Here is a 20,108-nt window from a genome sequence, read left to right on the forward strand (position 1 = left end):
CCCATTTCAGTTTACAAAACAAGTATAATCCTGTAACAGACTTTGAGAAAGATGATATAATATAAAAAATTATAAACCAGTTTCACTATATATAGACTCAAAATTTCTAAATAAACTGCTGACAAATGAACTTCAATAATATGTAAAACGAACAATCCATGATGACCACTCCACTGGATTATTCTGGGAACACAAAAATCATTTGATATTATGAGATATAGCATTATACCAAGTCTAAAGAGAAAATTCTCATGATCTCACTGGATGTCTGAAAACATTTCAGAAAAATTTTGTACCAATTCTGAGTAACCCAAAATTTAGCAAACTAGAAATAGAAGATTTTTTAATGATAAAGAATATTTATGTTAAACATTAACATACATAATTTTTAAAGGTATATTCTAGTTAATATCAGGAGTAAGATTAAAGTGCCTGGTTTTGCTATATTAATTAATACTGCCCTGGCTATCCTAACCAATGCAAAAAGATAAGAAACAGAAATAAAAGAGACTACTGGAAAGGAAATCAAGCATACTATTATGATTGTCTATCCAAAAACCTTAAGATAATCCATTGACAAACTATTAGAACTAATAAAAAATTAAAACGTGGCTGAATATGAACAAATACACAAAATGAGCACTTTCCCAGTTTAACATTAAGAATCAGTTAAAATATATAGTGGGGAAAGTGATCCAAGTAAAAATAATTACAAAAGTGTATGGTGCTAGGAATAATTCAATAATGAATGTTATAAATTTCTCCTTATGAATATAAGGGAAGACCAGAGTAAGAGACCTCCAGAGCAGAAGACTGAATATCGAGGAGAGGCCAGTTCATCCTGCTTTACTCCAGTTTAATCATTAATTAAACTTTAGTAAGAATTTCAGTGGGAATTACTTTCATACCTGAAAAAATCTGGAAAAAAAAAAGATGAAAATAGTCAATAATATTTTTAAAGAGGAGTATTGATGGAACTATTTTTCTATAAGACAGTAAAATATTTTTAAGTGAAGTATATCTAAATTAGAATTTTCCTGGAAATTTGACCATTTCTATCAAGCAGCTTAACCATATCACCCAGTTATTCCACTTTTAATATTTTATCCTAATGAAAATTTTCAGAGATACAGATAACATTTTTATGTACAGGAATTTTATCATGAAGGTGTTTAGAAGTTTCCAAAATTTGCAAAAATAAAATTCATTAGATCAGTGATGGCACATTTAAAAATAGATCCTGTTCCGTTATCTGTTACAGTATCCATTACAGTTGTGTAGAAGAATCTTTAATAATATATGCAGTGCTCTGTATTTTCCAAAGATGACTGTAAGAGTACCTTCCATCTCCCTGGTTCTTTGGCAATGTGACCTCCCAGCTCCCCTTCACGTGGTGGAGACCATTTCTCTATTTCCTGGGATGTGGTTGCCACGATCCACAAAATAATGAGCAAAATAAAATTATTGTTTTAAACCACTAAGTTTTGACATAGTTTGTTACACAGCCACAGACAAGTGGGAAAATATGTAAAGGTGTTTTACAATAGATACATTAAATGAAAAAACATGTGACAAAACAGTAAGTACTGTGTAATTCGGTTAAAAAAATAATGTATACATACACATGGAACAAAGATTAGAAGGATTTATGCCAAAATGTGGTGGTTTTGGATGACAGGATTACTGTGTTTCTTATTTTCTTCTCGTAGCTTGCCTTATTTCTCAAATTTCTACAATGACTATGTATTATGTTTTATAATAAGAAAAAATAAAAAAGGATAAAATGATTATTTTTGAGGACACTTTGATGACAGATAGACGCTCACAAATCTGCACTTCCTAGACAAGAAGAGATACAAACAGTGCCTGCGAAGGTTTCCCTGGCCTTTGACCTTGTGTTTACAAGAGGGGACTTTGGCAAGAAAGCTTCTCTTTCCATTTTCTCCTCATTTGCTTCTCTGCACGAGAGAAGGAATGGTTTTCTTAGCTGACGGGATAATGGGCTTGGGGTCCCACTGCTCCTCATCCCTCGGAGGGTGGAGTGAAGGGGATGTTCCCCAGTGGAGGCCTGGGCACAGGTGGAGGTGGGCAATGCTCCTGGTTTCAGGGGGCGCGCGGAGGTGGGGCCCTGCCTGCCTCCGGGGCTCTGTTCTGCCTCTGCTCCCGGGGTCGAAGTGTACAAAGTAGCAAATCATTCCTCTACCCCAGGGCTGGGGCAGGGTCCGCACGCGGAGGACCCCATTCTGCAGTGTGGGGTGGGAGAGAGATGAGAACTGAAAGCCTATTTGGCCACAAGCCCCGGCCATGTTCTCTGAGCGGCCTCGGCCAGAAGGCTTTATCTAAAATCTGTGTTTAGTAACCAAAGGGAAGAAGAGTGATTGAGAATTATCTTCAAACACAAAAAAACAGTAGGTACAAAATAGGCAGGGGGCGGTTAACAATAGTATAGGAAATGGAGAAACCAAAGAGCTTATCTGTACAACTCGTGAACTAAGGGGCGGGGCGGGGCGGGGGAGCTGCCGTGCAGGGTGGAGGGGAATAAAGGGGAGAAAAAAGATGGGACAACTGTAATAGCGTAATCAATAAAATATATGTTTAAAAAAAGAAGTACAAATAGGTAGTTACAGAATAGCCATGGGGATGTAAAGTACAGTATAGGAGATGGAGCAGCCAAAGAACTTACATGCATGACCCGCGGACATGAACAATGGTGGGGGGATGGCCTGAGGGAGTGGGGCGTGCTGGGTGGAGGGGGCAAAGGGGCAAATCAGGACAACTGGAAGAGCATAATCAATAAAAAACAAAACAAAACCCCCCAAACGTAGCAGTATAAGTGAACTTAGTTATTTTTATTTATTTATTCTTTTTTGCTTAAGAGAGGGTATACAAATTTATTTGAGAAACATCATCAACACAGTATCCCTGTGTTCACGTTTTTAACTGATAATGGTGATGTGCTAAAGGAGGTTACCCGCCAAGAGGTGGTTTATCCTCCAAATGTCAGAGTCGTGCTCATTTGCGGGTTTTGTTTTATTGTTGTTCCATTACAGTTGGTCCCAATTTCCCCACCTCCCCTGCCCTACTCACCCCCTGCTCCCACAGTCAAGCCCCACCTGAACCCACTTTTATGTTACGTATTTTAAAGCATACATATAGAGAGAGAGATACAAATTATTAATGTTATGTATCACAGACCTATGGGAGAAGAGATTTCAAAGTATTAATAGTGATATCCCTCTCTGGGGTCATGTGTCCGTTTGTTTAAACTCTTTGTAATGTATTACATAAGCACAGATTACCTTTATATTCAGAAAGGAGATTATTATTAATATTTAAAAACAAAGTAATATTGCCTGAGATTGCTCTATCATCACGGATCTGGGCTCCTTAGAAGCTATGGCCCAGGCTGCCTTCCAGGCCAAAGCAAGCTCTGCTTCCCAGCATCCTTTGAGAATCCAATTGCCCAAAATAAAATTCTGGGATAATCAGAAGAGGCACGTAGGAAGAGGTATATAGGCCTTTTGTAGTTCTGGGAAATAAAAATGCTTTCTGTTCTACCATCATGCGAGCCATTTAAATCATTTGGAGAACATTTGTGTTGACTGGTTATATCAGTCAGGAAAACAGCAGCATCATTCGGAGAAGGAACTTAATGTAAGAATTTACTGAAAGAGGCGTTAGATAACCTGAAAAGCAAACAGGGAACACTGAAGCAGCGGAGAGACAGGAAGTGTGGGAAAGAGCCGCCATCACCAGGCTCAGGGGACAAGGGAAGAAGCTGGAGGCCTGAAGACCAGACCTGCCGAGCTGGGGCCTCGGGCACAGGGGCAGTAGTAAAAAACAAGCAATTAGGGGGTAATGACTTTGGGGTATTAATTACCATTTTTTTCTTTTAAGTTTTAATTTTGAAGTAGTTACAGACTTAGAGCTGTGAAAACAATGCCCCCGTACCCATCACCCAGCTTCCTCCGAGAGTGGCACCCGTTCACCATCCGCACCAGGGGACACATGGTACCATGAAGTCAAGTTGTACATGGACCAGGATCTTACCTGTTTTTCCATTTACCCGTTTTGGTGTCTTCCCGTACAATCCTATGGCATTTTGGTGTGTGTCACCACCAACACCACAGTCTAGACCCAAACTGTCCCATCACCACGACGCAACTCCTTCCGGCTGCTCCTTCACAGCCTTCAAGGTTGCATCTTCCTGCCTCTTTTAAAAAAATAAGTCACATTTATTTATTTATTTGTATCTCAAATTTTTTCTTTCTAATTAAATGTATTGAGACGACATTTGTCAATAAGATTATACAGGTTTTGAGTGTAAAATTCTCTATTACTCATCTGTACGTCATATTGTGTGTCTGCCACTCAAAGTCAAGCCTCCTCCCATCACCATAGATTTGACCCCCTTAACCCTTTATGACTCTCTTAACCTCCCCCCCCGTAACCACCATACTGTTGTCTGTGTCTATGAGTTTTTGTTTCTTTTTCTTTTTTGTTCAATTGCTGCTTTCAGCTTTATATCCCACATATGGGTGAAATCATACGGTCCTTGACTTTTTCTGACTTATTTTGCTTAGCATGATATTCTCAGGCCCCATCTATGATGTCGTAAATGGCAGCATTTTATCTTTTCTATGGCTGAGTAATAGTCCATTGTGTGTATGTACCACAAATGTAGCCAACCATCTATCAAAGGACGTTGGTGGTCTCCATGTCTTGGCCACCATGAATAATGCAGCAATGGATATGGGGTGCATATATCTTTACAAATGAATGTTTTCAAAATTTTCAGGTCCTTCCTCTTTCTTAATCCATTATCTGTTCTCCTCTATAATTTTTAAATATAATTTGTTTAACTGTTAGAGTTATGGGTTGAATTATGTTCCCAGAAAAATGTATGTACCATATTTTGCCATGTATAATATGTACTTTTTTTTGCCCAAATTTTTGAGGCAAAAATAAAGATGCACATTATACATGGGTACGATGATTACATACCATGGATATAATAATGGGTATAATACCGCATATAATGTGCACAAAAATGTGGGTGCACATTATACACAGCAAGATACAGTATGTTGGAGTCTCAACCTCCCAGTACCTCAACATGTGACGTTATTTGAAGATAAGGTCTTTACAGAGGTAATCAAATTAAAATAGAGTCATTAGGTGGGCCCTAATCCAATACAACTCGTGCCCCCAGCGAAAACAGCACATGAACACAAAGACGGAGACCTGAGTGATTCTTCTATAAGCCAAAGAACATAAAAGTTGCCAGCCAACCACCAGAAGCTCAGAGACAGGCCCGGGTAAGATTCAGCCTCAAAAGGAACCAACCCTGTAGACACCTTGATCTTGGACTTCAGGCCTCTCGAACTGTGGGACAATATATTTCTGCTGTTCAAGCCACCCAGTGTGAGATGCTTTGTTACTGTAGCCCTAACAAACAAATACAGCAAGTTGATATAATTCAATTTATAATGGTAACTGTGCTTAACGTTATCTCACAGAGTTCTTAAAATTCTCTTGAGGCACCTTGCTCCAAAACACCCTCACACGTCAGAGCCACCCTGTGGGACTACTTCTGGCAGCATGGACAAAACTAGAGGTTGGAACCAGCTGCCATTTCCAGATTGGAGAAGCACTGCTGGGGGTGAGGGCGGGCACTGAGAGCGACAGGACACAAACACGAAAGGTCACGTCCTTACTTTCTTCACCAGCCACCTGGACTTCCCCCGACAGCCCCACTGTTGGGGACCGCTTTGTGTGGTATCGGGAATTGTAGCCCTGTGCAAGCCAGGCCTTGAAAAAGGGCCTGTAAGTCTCGACCAGAAAACAGGGAATGCTGGGAGGCAGGCATGATCCAAGGCTAACACCCAGGGTTCCTGTGGGAAATCTGGCCTAAAGAATGCATAGTATCCACTGAAGCTTGCTCTGCTTGGCACTGCCCTGATAAGGAAAAAACAGATGTTTAAGCTCCAAACAGGAGTGAATTCCTGAATTTAGGAGCCACACCTAAACCCATCTGAGGTCAGCATGTTTTACAGACACTGACCTGAGGCAAATCGCTGTGTTCCTTCAATTGTTATCCATGATCTCTGTTGTCTGTAAATATAGCCTTTAGGCATTGGTTGATAAGCTTTGCATCCATGCCTATACCCTTGCACATATCTCCTCAATAAAAGCCACTTGAGGGAGGAGCTCAGGGCATTCTCCTCTAAAAGGAATCACCTTCCCATTTTCTTGGCAGCACTTGGTGTCTGGAATGACTGGTTATTTCATCTGCTGCGAATTGGAGGACTCCCAGGGACAGGGTCCGCCACACCCCATCCATGGGGTTCTAGCCTGAAGGAGGTCTAGCTGGAAAACCGGAACAGTGGTTTTCAAAGCCCCAGCCTCCAATCACAAAGCATGGAATGAAAGACTGTGCTTAGAGCTGAGAGACAGTAGCTGAATATCCAAACACACTGGATTTCTTAGCAGACTATTCTAGAAACTTCAGTCTTTAAAAAAAATTTTTTTAATCCTCACCCTAGGACATTTTTTCCCATTGCTTTTAGAGAGAGAGGAAGGGGGAAAGAGAAACATTGATGGGAGAGAGAAGCATCGATTGGTTGCCTCCCATATGCATCTGGACCAAGGATTGAACCTGAAAGTTAGGTATGTGCCCTGACTGGGAATTGAACCTGTAACCTTTCAGGTATGGGATGATGCTTCAATCAACTGAGCCACATGGGCCAGGGCAAGACTTTTCAGACTTTTTTATTCAGCTCAGCTCTCTTTGTGACATTTCTTCTGGACTGTGTAGCTGCTAGCCAAGGAGACAGGTATTTTTAGTCATTCATATTTTGTAACATCTTAAGAAATGTATCACTAGTGTCTTATTTTGAGAGTGTTATTATGGGGGTGGGGAGAGTGCTGCCTTTTGCTTGTGTTACGTTCCCACAAGTGGATTGATTGCATTCTCTCAAGAAGCTCCCTTAACTTGATAATAAAAAAGGATGGGAAAGTAGGGTTTGGTATATGAAAATTTAATTTGTGAAAAACAACTTTTCGCGAATCTAGGTGTTCTGTAACTCCCTCCTGATGCCCGGAAATCCACCACTCCCCTTGAAATGAAAAGCAGCTTCTTAGAAAGGCTTTGAGAGCCCGGAAAGGACTGATTCACACCATCCAAGGCTACCTCTCTGTGTGGGTTAATTCCCTCCTTGCTAAGTGGTCTGAGATGAGTGCAATTGCTCTTCCCGGCCCCCCAGGACTAGCCAATATATTTCCTGCAAGCTTCGAGCACAGCGCAGCTCCCCAGCGCATTCCCACTAATGAACAAACCGCCACCGCAGCATCTGCTCTTAGGACTTTCAGACTCACCAGCCAGAGGGATTCCAACCCGGGAGAGGCCATTGCTGTTGGAGTCAATGTCATTCTTACCACACAGCAACCATCCCACCACCGCCTCAGGCCTCTTATTTCCAGCTTGTCCAGGAAGGAAGGGAGGAAGGGAAGGAGGGAAGGAGGGAGGAAGCCCATCCCCACCCTGTTACTGAACAAATGGACCCGTGGTGTCGGGGTGCCAGATGCTATTACCAAATCAACGACCCCTACTCCTTCCCCGGGGTCACTCGGTTGTAGGTCCTTTGCCCGCCGCCCTTGGAATTATGGCTCTGAATGGCAGAGTTTGGTGAAAAGGAAAGAAACTATTTATTCAAAAGTTATACAGGTTTGATTCGTGGCTAAATGCTGCTCTTAAATCTCAAAATCCCCTTAAAACAACCAACTGCTCACACAGAGTCCTGCCTCCCGCTCTTTGCCCAGTTAGGCCAGTCAAGCCTGTCAGGGGAACCGTCCTTCAGGAGAAAAAGATCACAAGTCCGGGGCTCGGCTAGGCAGGCCTCGCGCGGTTCTCAGCACCGTCGGCTGCGTCGCCGCGATCTCCAGCTCTTAACCCATAACCATGTGGCACCTTCTCATGGCCCACTAGCAAGAGTCCTTTCTCCCCTCTTTCTTCCCGCGTGGTCTTCACACTATTCCCCAGAGTCTGTGTCCCATTGTGTCTCCCCCAGGCCCCTGTCTCTCCTCCTTCCTCTCCCAGTTACATTCTGTATTCAGTCTTTCAAACCTTCCTGATTAGCCTTGGTGATATGCAAAATAACCCTCTTTGCATATGAGGAATGAAGCCCTCCTGTTATTGACATACAAAAGGACTCTCATCCTCCTTGGCGCCCGTCCTGGGGTGGGGAGAATATATTTTTCCTTGGACACCCCATTTTCTGGACCCTGTTACAAATACCCTTTTGGGGGCCCTGGCTGTGCCCCATTACAACCCCTCTTGTAAATGTTAATACCTGCTTATTGTAATCATTTTCAGAAATATAGAAAATAAAATATAATTTGAGGTCATGTGACTGAAGTTGAACAGGAAAAGGAATCCGATGTACGTGTTTACTTAAAAGATGATGTAATTTTTTTTCACGGAAATGTATATTGGGAGAAAGCAACAAGTCTGATTTCAACAGCCACTTTCCTGCTGCCTGGGCCCGGAGGTCGGCGGTGGGGGGGGGGCGGCGTGGGGGTGCGAAGAGGTCCCGGTGCCCCAGCAGGCTCGGCACAGCCTGCCTCTGGGCTGACCTGCCCTTCATCTTTTTCATCAGTGCCTTGACTTCGAAGGTTCCGTTTTGAATAGTCGTCTGTTCTGAGAAGAACGATCTGGATGGCCGTCATGCCAGGACTGAACCAGTCAGAAAAGGGGAATGCTTTGTCCGAACGTTTGTGACCAAGATCCCAGCTGGGACTGTGAACAATAGACAAGTTACGGCCGTGGGTAGCGAAGAGTAGATATTTGGGAGGTGCAGGGACGGGGAGCTCGTGGGAGGGAGTGTAGGAGTGTCCCTTTCTTCTCAGAAATTCTAGTTTCTGTTTCCTACCTCCTTCCCCTTTGTCTTGGTCACAGCCTCTGGACCCTAACTCCCCTCCTTCATCTCTCCTCCTCCTTCCAAAGTGGGAGGCATTAGCATTTCAATCCCTTATCTCCAGCCTTGACCTGCCACTCACAGGTAGATTTTTCTCCTGTCAAGGCTGGATTGAGACATCACCTTAGAGAACACTGGCTCTGTGGTAATTTCAGCGAAGGGGGGAGATGATAATTAATAAGAGTTTTTAAACTGAAGTCTTCCTGTTCTGCTTTTCAGCATGAAGGTAAGAAACGATAGAACAGCTGTCAAAGCAAGAACTTTGGACTCAGACTTGGGTCTCCGTCTCAGTCCTGCCAGTTACGTGCTGTGTAACCTTGACGAGTTATTAACCGCCCCCACCCCCACCCCTTGCACGTTTCCTCCTGTGTAAGAATGGGATGAGAATACTCTTTGGTAGTGTTTTTACTATAAAAGTTATAATATATGTGGTACCTGATACAGTGTCCCCACACAGTAACCACACAGTAAATAGTAAGAATAGTACATGCTATGTAATTCCAGGAAAAGAATGGATGCCAGTAACCACGCACACTCTTGGGTGGAGCTAGGCAAGCCAGGGTGCAGGACATCTAGTCTTGGGGTACCAGGTAGTGCCTCAGTTTCCAAATTATCCTTCCAGATCTCCACATCATCCCACTCCATGGGAAAAATCCAGATTCATAAGGGATAGCATATCTTAGCTGGTGGCTGAAAGAAAAGTATCCAAGGAAACTAACTCATTCTTCCAAGGTGTTAGACGTCATAACGATGTTTTCCTTTTGAAAAGTGTAGCTTAGTGACTCACAGGGGTGAATATTACGAAGGAATTTTAATAGAGGATTTTCCCATCTCTCAGGCTTTATGTATTCACTCAGCAAACATTTTAAAAGTTCTCCCTGTGTGAGAGCTGCATTAAGTGGGGTTATAAATATTATCCCTTTAAAGATCTGTCAGTGTAGGGGGATAGATAAGTAGACAATGGTGATGCATTTTGATTAAGGCTCTAACAATGGCATAACTGTGGACATTTATCTGGACTTTCATTATAGGAGATATTAAATGTCCTTGTCTTCTGAGCCCACTGAACTCAGGGTTTTCAGTTACCCCCAAAAGCATGTCGCCGACAAGAGAGCAGAGATCATTGGACTGGTCTGCGGTGTATCCCCAGCGTCTGGGGTCACATCAGGTAGATAGAGGCCATTCAGTGAAAAGCTATTCAACGAATGAATGAATGAATGAATGAATGAGTTTGAACAGAATACGAAGTCCCTAACAGGGTGAGCATGGGTGGGTCCCCGAGTTCCGGGGGCAGGGCGGGGTGAACGAGGATGTCCCGTGGTCTATTTGCTTGTGTTCCAGTCCCATGCTGTCACCTGATCTAGGAGAAATCCCCCACCCACTCCTGCAGCCCCGCTGTTTCGCTCCCTTCGCTTATGGTCCTCAACACGCCCTTCCCTCCAGCTGATGTCCCACTCCTTGGCCCCCTGGCAGCAAACCTCAAAGTGCTGTCTGTACCCACTGCCTCCAATTTCTCTTCTTCCCCAAGCTTTCAAATTCACTTCAGTCAGCTCTCACCCCAGTCTCTCCACCAAACCCGTTCTTAGAAAGCCCACCCATGCCCTCCATGTTGCTAAATCAGTGAGCACCCTTACCTGCACCTTGCTCATATATGGGATCCTCTAAAAACATTAGACAGGGGTCCTCTCTGCTTCCTCCGTGGCACAGCCTCTGCAGCTGCCTCCCGCTCTGGATTCATGTCCACCTGCTTAGTCTCCCCTGCTCCTTCCTGCCGTCCTCCCGAGTTCGTACAGCTGGCCTGCTCAGGGCTCAATCCGAGACCTCCTCTCTTTCTCTTTCCACGTGCACTTCCGTGGAAAGCTTATCTACTTCCATGATTTTAAATGCCGCTTGTCTGCTAAATAACTCCCAAATTTATATCTCCTTCCAGACCTCTCTTCTGCACTCCAGACTCATAGCCAACTGACACCGAGCTTCACTGGTGGCTTGTCTAGCAGACGCTTCAAAATCAGCCTGGCTAGGGCGAAATCTGTGATATTTCCCCACAGATCTGCCCCACCTTGGGATTGCTCATGCCCAACACTTTGAGGCCTCCTTGATCTCCCTTTTTCTCACATCCCACATCCAATCCATCAGGAAATCCTCTTGGCTAGATGTCGAAAACATAACCAAATCTGACCACCGCTTGTCACCTGCTCGTTGCTCACACTGCGGTCTGAGCCACTATTTTTTCTCACTTAAATAACAGCAGTAGCCTGCTAACAGTCCAGTCTCATAGCTGCTAAGACCACCCTCTTAAAACATGAACCAGACTCTGTGGCTTCTCTCATCTGAACCCTGCAATGGCTCCCTATTGCCCAAGTTAAAACTAAATGGCCTAACCGAGCTGATGGGGTACTCGCTGCCCCTCTCTCAAGGCAGGCCTGTCTCTCTGCTCCTGCCCCAGGGCCTTTGCTCTAACTCAGGGGTTGAGATACTTTTTCTGCAGAGAGTGAGAGAGTAAAAATACTTTAGGCTTCGAGGGTCTCTGTCAAGCTAAGAAACTCTGTCACTGCAGCGTGAAAGCAGCCACAGACAGCGAACGGGGGTGGCATGCACCCATACTGCTTTATTTATGAACACCGAAATTTGAATTTCATCTAGTTGTTGTGTGTTGTGAAATACTACTCTTCTTTTGAGTTTTTCCAACCCCTGAAAAATGTAAGAAACAGTCTTAGCTGGTGGGCCATCTGAAAACAAGAGGCAAGCTGGATTGGCCCGGGGCCCTCTTTGCGGGGAATGTCCCTCCTACAGGAACCTGCTTGGCCATCCCTGGCTCTCCTCCAGTCTCCGGTTGAATGTCAGCTGCGGGGCGAGGCCTGTCCAGACTTCCCCATCCAACCCCGCCCACCCTCTCTCTGGTTGCCCGCCCTCGACATTCTCCATCCTCTTCACTCTTCCTTCCTTTTCCCTTTTTGCACACTCTTACCCACCTCTAACTTGTTATATAGTTTACTTATTATTGTGTTTGTTGGTCTTCTCACTAGGATGTGGGACCCGCAAGGGTAGGCATGTTGGTCATGTTTTGTTCATTGCTTTATCCAAGTGCAGAGATCAGTGTCTTACCCACAATGGGCACACAATACATAGCTGTTGGTTATTTATTATGAGTGGCTGTTTATTAGTGAATTTTTTAGATATGGTGATTTTTGCCCCTCTATATCTCAGATAATGAATGCTAGGAAAACAAGGAGGCTCTGAATCTATTAGGGGCATCAGAGAGGGCTTCCTAGAGGAGGTGACACCTGAGCTGAGTCTAAAGGCTGGAGGAGGAGTTCATGAGATGGAGAAGGCCTGAGGGGAGGGCAGTACAGGCTGAGCAAACTGTGTGTTTCTTGGATTCAGGGAATAGTATGAAACATGAGAGCTGGTGCTGGCGCAGTGCAGGCCTGAGGGCAGCGGTGGGGAGAGGCTGGAAGGTTGGTAGCCGAGGCAGATGCTCAAACGAAAACAGTGGCTGTTCACGGACAGCTGGGGATCCAGGAGATTCAGCTCTGAGCAAAGCCAAACTTGCTCTGTCAGGACCTGCATCCAGGATCTTTTCTCAAAACTGCCTCGCCATAGTAAGTGAGCAGGGGGAGTCCCGGGTGTCTGATCAGGATGTCTGCGCAGCGGTGTTTCTGAGACCCACAGGGTGGCACATGCTTCTCCCCACAGCCCCAAAGCCCCTGTGTGGATAACAATGTGGTGAGATGCAGACCTGCAGGTCCCCCACCCCCCGCAGCACCAGTTTCCCCCTGGCCCCTGGAGGCCTCTGAGACCCTCCATCCCTGCCCTGTCTGGGGGAGCGGCTGAGGCCAGAGCACACAGAAGCTTTTACACCTCTCAGTGCCCGTGGTATGCGCAGCTTTGTGGGTCTTGAACGCTAGTGTGTGTAAGATGCTTTGGGTCCAGGGAGAGAAGTCACAGGCATGTGCTAAGACCTTTGACGAGGGGAGGGAGTCTGGAGACAAGAGTGATCACGTCTGGGTAGAGAGAAAGCAGGGAAGACTTCGTGGAGGCGGTGTAGTTTTGTGCCACTCTTAGTAAAAAATCAGGGAGGAGAAGGGGAGGAAAGCTCCAGAACAGGAGTGTGTGGACATTTGTGTGCAGACAGACTCGAGATTAGCACCAAGGCAAGCAAGCTACTAATTATGTAAGTTATTTCCCAGGCAGCCAAAACACCCAGCCCTAGCAGATGTCAAATGTATCCATTTTGTCCTATAAGCTTTAAATAATCTTTTCATAAAGTACCATCTGAAGTAAAGACCTAATCCATTCTCCCCACTAGGAGGGGAATTATCTTTCTGATGGTTTTTGATGGTATAAAATAATCCTTTTAGGTGACATGAAACCAATTCTCAGCCTAAATCCCGTCTGTTTCCTCCCCCACAGGTGCCATCATTACTGTTAGGAACAGCATTTAAGAAATAAGCAGAAAGACTGGAGGGGTTATTTTCAGCCTCCAATAGCATTAAGCTGGAACCTGAATCCCCTAAAATGACAATGACGCTGCCTTCTGACTGGCTGTGCTGAGGATCTTGCTGCTCCCTCTTGGGGCGGAGCCTCCAATTCTGGGTGAGGAGGAGGAGCCAAGAGTTCTGGCCCACTCCCTGGAGGCTTGGCCCTCACAGTGTCTTGGGACTGTGAGAGGTTAGGTGGAAAGAGCAAACCAAGACGCCTGGGAAGGAGAAAGTGTAAGAGTTACAGGGTCTTAGAGGTGGTGGGGCTATGCGATCATCTACTTAGTGACGCTCTCCGGGGAGGGGAAGACAGCCCAGCTGGATGAAGAGGGCACAGAGTTTCGAAACAAAGACCCTGAGTTCAAGCTTTAACTTTGCTCCTTACTACTGTGTGATCTGGAGATCACTTAATTTCTCTTTTAGAATCTGTAAAATGAGAGCAACCTTAGTAAAGCCCTTTCTTGTGCTGTATGCGTAGAGCCCCAGGGCCAGAGAGTAGCAGAGTCATGCCTCAGGTTAATGCACTAGCAAGGTCTGCAGCTAAAACGGATGCTCCTTAAATCCTGAGATCCTCTTCCTATTATAAGGCTCCATTTTATAGGGTGGCTTTCTTAGGGCAGAACTGATTCCACTCTTATTTGCATTCTTATTCCTGGCCATAGAATGCAAACGAGGGTTCTGACTTGTAACTTAATTAGCCCATCTATTATTCTCTCTCCTTATACTTAATACCATCTATTCTATCCACCTATTTACTGGAACAAGATTTCTTGAGCACATACTATGAGCCTATTGGGTGCTGTGTGAATTCCTGGGGACTCGACCAAGAAAGGTTGCTTGTAGAGCCTTTAAGGGACACACAAACCGATACCCAAAAGCATACGATGCCATGTGATGTTTTATAATAGAGGTTTGCATAGAGTGTTGAAGGAGGAAAAAGGATGGAGCTCATAATTAGAGCTACTTTCACTGTTACAGGAGGAGGGGAGGGAGGAGTTGGGAGAGGGAGTTATGATAGCAGAGATAACTAAGAGCAGCAGAGAAAGCTCTCAGTAGGTGGGTGCCGATGGCAGTTTATGTTGGAGGTGGGGGCAAGGGGTAGAAATGGGGAGGGCATTGCAGGCAGAGAGAGCAGGGAATAGAGACTGTGCTGGAGCGGTTGCCCTGGGTCAGCATGGCTGGATGTGGTGAGAGGTAGGAAAGACACTGGGTACTTGGCAGGTACCAGAACGCAAAGCTATCTCATGGTCTCTAAGGAGTTAAGCTTTATCCTGTAGTTCCTTTGAAATCCTTCTAAACAGGAGAGTGACATTATCAGATTTTAGAAAGATAATTCTGGTGGCAGTGTGTAGCACAGATGGGCGGGGAGAAAATTGGAAACAGGGAACCCTGTTCTGCGAAGACAGTGATAATCCAGACGAGGGATGATGAGGGCCCCAGTGAGGGCAGCAGCCCTGGAATGAGGACAAGGCGGATTAGCGGGAGATTTAGAAGACAATCAGGTTTGTGACTGATTGGGAGTGGGAAAGGGAGCGAGGGAAGGGGCGGAACAGGACCCTGAAGTGTCCCGTTTGGGCGACGGGGTTAACGATGGTATCACTGACCAGGGCAGGGAGGACATGGACAAGGTTGGGGTGAGCAAAGAGAGGACAGAATTATGAATTCTGCTTTGGATTTGCTGAGTTTAGGATTAGGAAGAGGTGTCCGGTTCGTGGCTGAAAATGGGTTTCAAGTTTAGGAGATAATGGTTATTCATGACACAAATACTGAGTGTCTACTACGTGTCAGGTGGCCTTCTAGCGGTGACTCTGGTGGACCAAGTCTCTACCTCCATGGAGCATTCATTCCAAAGTGGGAAAACAAATAACAAACTAGTGCACAGATGCAAAACAAGTCAGAATAATGTGCTAGAGAGTGATGGGGTGGGGGTGGGGGGAGTCTACATTAGACAGGGGTTTAAGGAAGGCGTTTCTTAAGAAGATATCATTTGAACTGAGATTGGAATAACAAAGAAGAGCTAGTCATGTGAAAACCTCAGGGAAATGCAAGCCTGGCAGAGGGAATAGCATATGCAAAAGCTTGGAGATAAGAACAAACTTGTCATATTCCAGGAAGAGAAAGAAAGCCAGGGTGTTTGGAGTATAGGGATGAAAGGTAAGACATAAGATGGGAGAAGTGGTCAGGGATCAGGTTACATTGTGGAATGTATCAGTCAGATTAGGGCAGAGTGCATGGTAACAAATGACCCTCAAATTTCAGCAGCATGCAAGCTTTACTTATCACTCATACTACGGGCCCATTGTGGATTGGCTGCACATCTTCTCCTCTCCAGGTAGATGGAGCAGCTCTTATTTGGGACATTTCTGGTCTCCTAGAAGAGGGGAAAAAAAGAAGGTGGAAGACCGTATGACAGCCTTCAAGCTTCTGTGTAAAAGTGAATGTGCCACTTCCATTGGCCAAAGCAAATTACATGACATGATATGGTGGCATCAGGGATGAGGATATAAAATCCTCCCACAGAGAGGAGCTGCAGATATTCAGACCAACAATGCAATGTACCCCACAGGCTATGGTGAGGATATTACATTTTATACTAAGGGCTATAGGAAGCCATCGGGATGTATTTTCAAACAGAGGAGTGTTACTGCTGGCTGCGCAGACAGGTTAAAGAATAGACCAAGGACTGCGGGGGACCCCACCCCACAAAGTCCCCCAGTTCACCGTGGATGAAATAACAAGTCATTCCAGATGCCAATTACCTGTCAGGAAAAGGGGGTGGCGATTCCCTCCAGTGGGGAATGCCCTGAGCCCTTCTCTGAAATGGCTTTTATTGAGAATGAATATGTGCAGGGGTATATAGCGTACGTGCAAAGCTTATCAATCCACGTCACTGAGCAATAGATAACAGTAAGAGGAACACATAGATCAGCCTTGGGTTAGGGTCTGTTAAACATACTGACGCTAGATGATTATTAAGCCAAGGCTCAGGAGCTCAGGAATCTTTTCTCCTGCTTTGAGACTAAACACTTGATTTTTCCTCATCACGGCAGTGGGAATCAGAGCAAGCTTCAGTAAGTAGAATGCGTTCTTTAGGCCAGATATCCCAGGGTACCCTTGGTTCAGGTTTTGGGTCCTGCCTTCCACCCAGCATCTCCGGTTTTCCGGCCAAGACTTACAGTCCCTTTCAAGGCCTAACTCATATGGGGCTACAATTCCTGATACCACACAAAGAGGTCCCCAGCAAAGAATGACAATAGGGGATACAAAAAATAGGGTAAACTAGAAAAGCGTGTCTCAGGGACTGAGCTCATGGTAAGGACCTCCTTTGGGGTAGAGCCCTGGAAATGCTATCAGGACAGCACCTTTGCCAGAGGCACACTGGGGAGATGATTTGGCTTGGTCTGGCCTCCTGGGCTGTCCACGTGTAAAGCTCCCAGGTGCTCTTTGACGGTTCTTGGGCGGGACCCCTGGCATACCAAGATCACATATTCCTCTCTATGGCCTCCTAGAGAAAGATGCATATGATGAAAGTTGTAAATGGAGAATAAAATACACCTCATTGCTAATGAGCATGGACCCTAAGCTCCAACACAGAAGGTTTTTGTTAGTTAGACCGGAGGAACCAGAAGCAACCGAGGCTTATGTTTTCTGCTTCTCCCAACACCAACTGCTATAATAATTTAAAAAAAAAAAAAATAATCAATCCGTGGTCATCAATCTCTTTTCTTGCCCACATTGAAGGGAGGGCGGGAGGGAGGAGGACGGGATGGTTGGGTGTGATTCAGGAGAATGGGTCCATTAAGCTGTGGAGAAAAGAGAAAGAAAAGGCAAGATGACCTCCAGTTCCTAGTGCAGTGTGGACCCGAGCAGTGTGGACCCCCAGGTCACCCTCAGGGCAGCGTGGCTCCGCTCTCAGGTAGCCCAGTCCCAAAGAGCCAAGTGAGAAGTCTGGATCAATCTTCGTCCTCTGTGGTGTGGGCTGAGGGGGCGGGGGTGGTGGAAATGGAGCTTACTTTTCCTTACATGCCTTCTTCTGCTACCTCACCCCTTCGCTCCAAGAGAGAAATGAAGACAGAAGAACAGAACTTTGACTTTAATGTCTCCTGCCAAAGCCCCGCCTGGGCTTCGTGATTTCTCTGCATGTTTGAAATGTTCCAGAAGGCCCCAGAAGTGAAGAGGGGACACATGGCCAGAATATCCAGGGCAACTGACTTAGCCCTTTGAACACCATATCTTGGGCTTCTATTTTTATAAGGGAATGTCACACCTCTTCACTTGCAATTATAAACACCTTTATGGCCAGGGCCCACATTTATGCCCTTTTTGACACCCCACCCCCACCCAAGTCTAGCACAGGCCAGTCATAAACAAGTAAAACACTCCTACGAATGAACGACTGAGTAGACAAATGATTTCCCAAGAGGCTTATTCAGAAATGCCACTTGAAATCCATCTCTCCCACTGGCCATGGTGTGCCGGATGAACTTTATCTACCTATGAGAATGCAGAGATGGAGAGAAGGGAATTCATGATGCTGTCAGTGAAGGAGAGCAACAATCTAGGCCTCCTGATTCTCCTCCTGTGGGCTGGGCCCTGTGACCAATGTTCAGAGAATGACAGCCTGTCTCTGCCTCCTCAAGGGACGGAGACAGGCTCAGGCCATTACCCAGGGAGCTGGCCAGCGAGAGCCTACCTGTCAAGTTGACTGGATCATAGAGAGAGAAACTCCTGGCGAGCCCTTCTGTGGCACCCTGGGGCTTTGGTGACAGAGTTAATTAATTAAGACAGACACCATCATCAAAATTCAAGTGAAGAGGAAAAGTCAATTAGTGATTCAATAACTATGAAGAGACATATTTTAATGAGGGTCCCTCTAATGTGCGCTGTTCCTTGGCTCTCCTGGTTGGGTGTGGCTGCCCTTCTTTCTCCTAAGAACTATAAGGGTTACCAGGCAGGAGGGATGAGGAACTCATGTCTCTCTCTAGTTTATACTCAAGGGTAGATGGGGAAGAGAGAGTTCTCTGCTGCCTGCAATATGCCAGGGCCCCATGAAGCTATTTCTCACCACTCTGAATTCTTTTCAGTGGGATGCTCATTTCAATTTGCAGTCACCTCCTTACCTCGCCTCCAGCGGGCTTGGCCTGGCTCCGGAGAGGTGATCTGAGCTGAAGCGGGAGACACACACAGGCCAGGAAGGCTGGTGCTGGGCTCTCCTGGGATGCACCTGCCACCATTAAACCCTCGACAGCCTCTTTAACTCTATTTGCTTCTACAGGGAGACGGGGAGATTATGATGTTTTGTGGGCATTCCAAATCCTTGTCATGGTTAATAAAGGTCTGGCAGGAACAGGAGCTAGGATGGTTTAGCAGGCTCTGGGAATTTGGGGACGGAAGACAAGTGTTGCTCTTGTTCCAGCTGCCTGTGTGACACTGAGGAGCCCAGGGACCATGAGGGACCAACGGGCCAGCCCCTGCTCCCTGTACTCACTCAACAGGTTTACTGAGCCCGTGGAGTGTGTCTGTGGACAGTGGGACTGGTAGGAGCAGGCCGAGGGCCAGCAAAGGAAGCTCCAGGGCTTGAAACGATTAAGGTTAAGAGAATAGGACAGGAAGAGGAAGTTCAAGGACAAGTGACCAGAAGTGGAGTATTAACAGCAAGATGAAATGCATGGCGGAGAAGCTTCTAGCCTGGGGAACTCTATTTCCCTGACACTGACTTGGCTGGATAGGGCTCAGGGCTTTTGGAGGAGCGTTTGAGCCTGAAATTGGGAATTCAGTTTCACCATTTCTTTTTATCACTAAGTAATGCATGTTGACTATAAGAAAAACAGACAAGGAAAAAGAAGTTTAACCTTACCTCACTCTACTCAAAGACTACCCACAGTGAATATTTTCAGATGTTTTTAAAATAAACATATTGTTTTACATAAAAAACAATATTTAGCTGTTTAGCATAACTCTGTCTCGTAGGCACGGATATAGGGGTCATTGGAAAGGATTATCCCATTTGTTACTTTCACAAATTAAAGTCCAGTTTAAAATTTTATTTTCTGTGAATTGAAAAGTCTTGAGAATATGAAAAATGACAACATATAACCATGGATGTCTTGTGCAAGGAAAAATTTAAAGAAAGAAAAACACAGAAGGACATACATGATATATAAATAGCTGGAGAAAAATACCTTGTTTCTGAATAGGAAAGTAAAATATTGTAAAAAAAATCAAGAAAAGAATTTAAAATAAAAATATTTTAAATAGAAGAAAAAATATAAAAACTCAGATAACTAAGGTAAAAAGAAAAAAGCATTCCCACAAGTTCAACATGAGAACAATGATCATTATGGTTTATTTCCTTCTAGTGCTTTTTCCTATGTATATTTATATAGAAATGCAGAGCTCTCTGCCCTGTTCCCTGTCTTGAGAAGGTCGTGCCATTGAGGAAGATGCTGAGAGCCGCTGGGACACCCTCTCCATCCTCTGGTCTTGCCCTGAGCCTTCTGTCTGTTATTCTGTGGCCTTGATGAAGGCCTACATGAAAGCCTGGCAGGTGGGTGGGTGTAGACTCACTTTGTGACTAAAGCTTTGTGGGGTTCTCCTCTGTCACATGAAGTCACATACAACCATTAAATGTTGTTACAGGTTTGGCAGGTGT

The sequence above is a fragment of the Pteronotus mesoamericanus genome, unplaced genomic scaffold (genome assembly GCF_021234165.1).
Source record: "Pteronotus mesoamericanus isolate MK-2021 breed Mesoamerican mustached bat unplaced genomic scaffold, CSHL_Meso_final scaffold_85, whole genome shotgun sequence".
NCBI classification, from domain to species: Eukaryota; Metazoa; Chordata; class Mammalia; order Chiroptera; family Mormoopidae; genus Pteronotus; species Pteronotus mesoamericanus.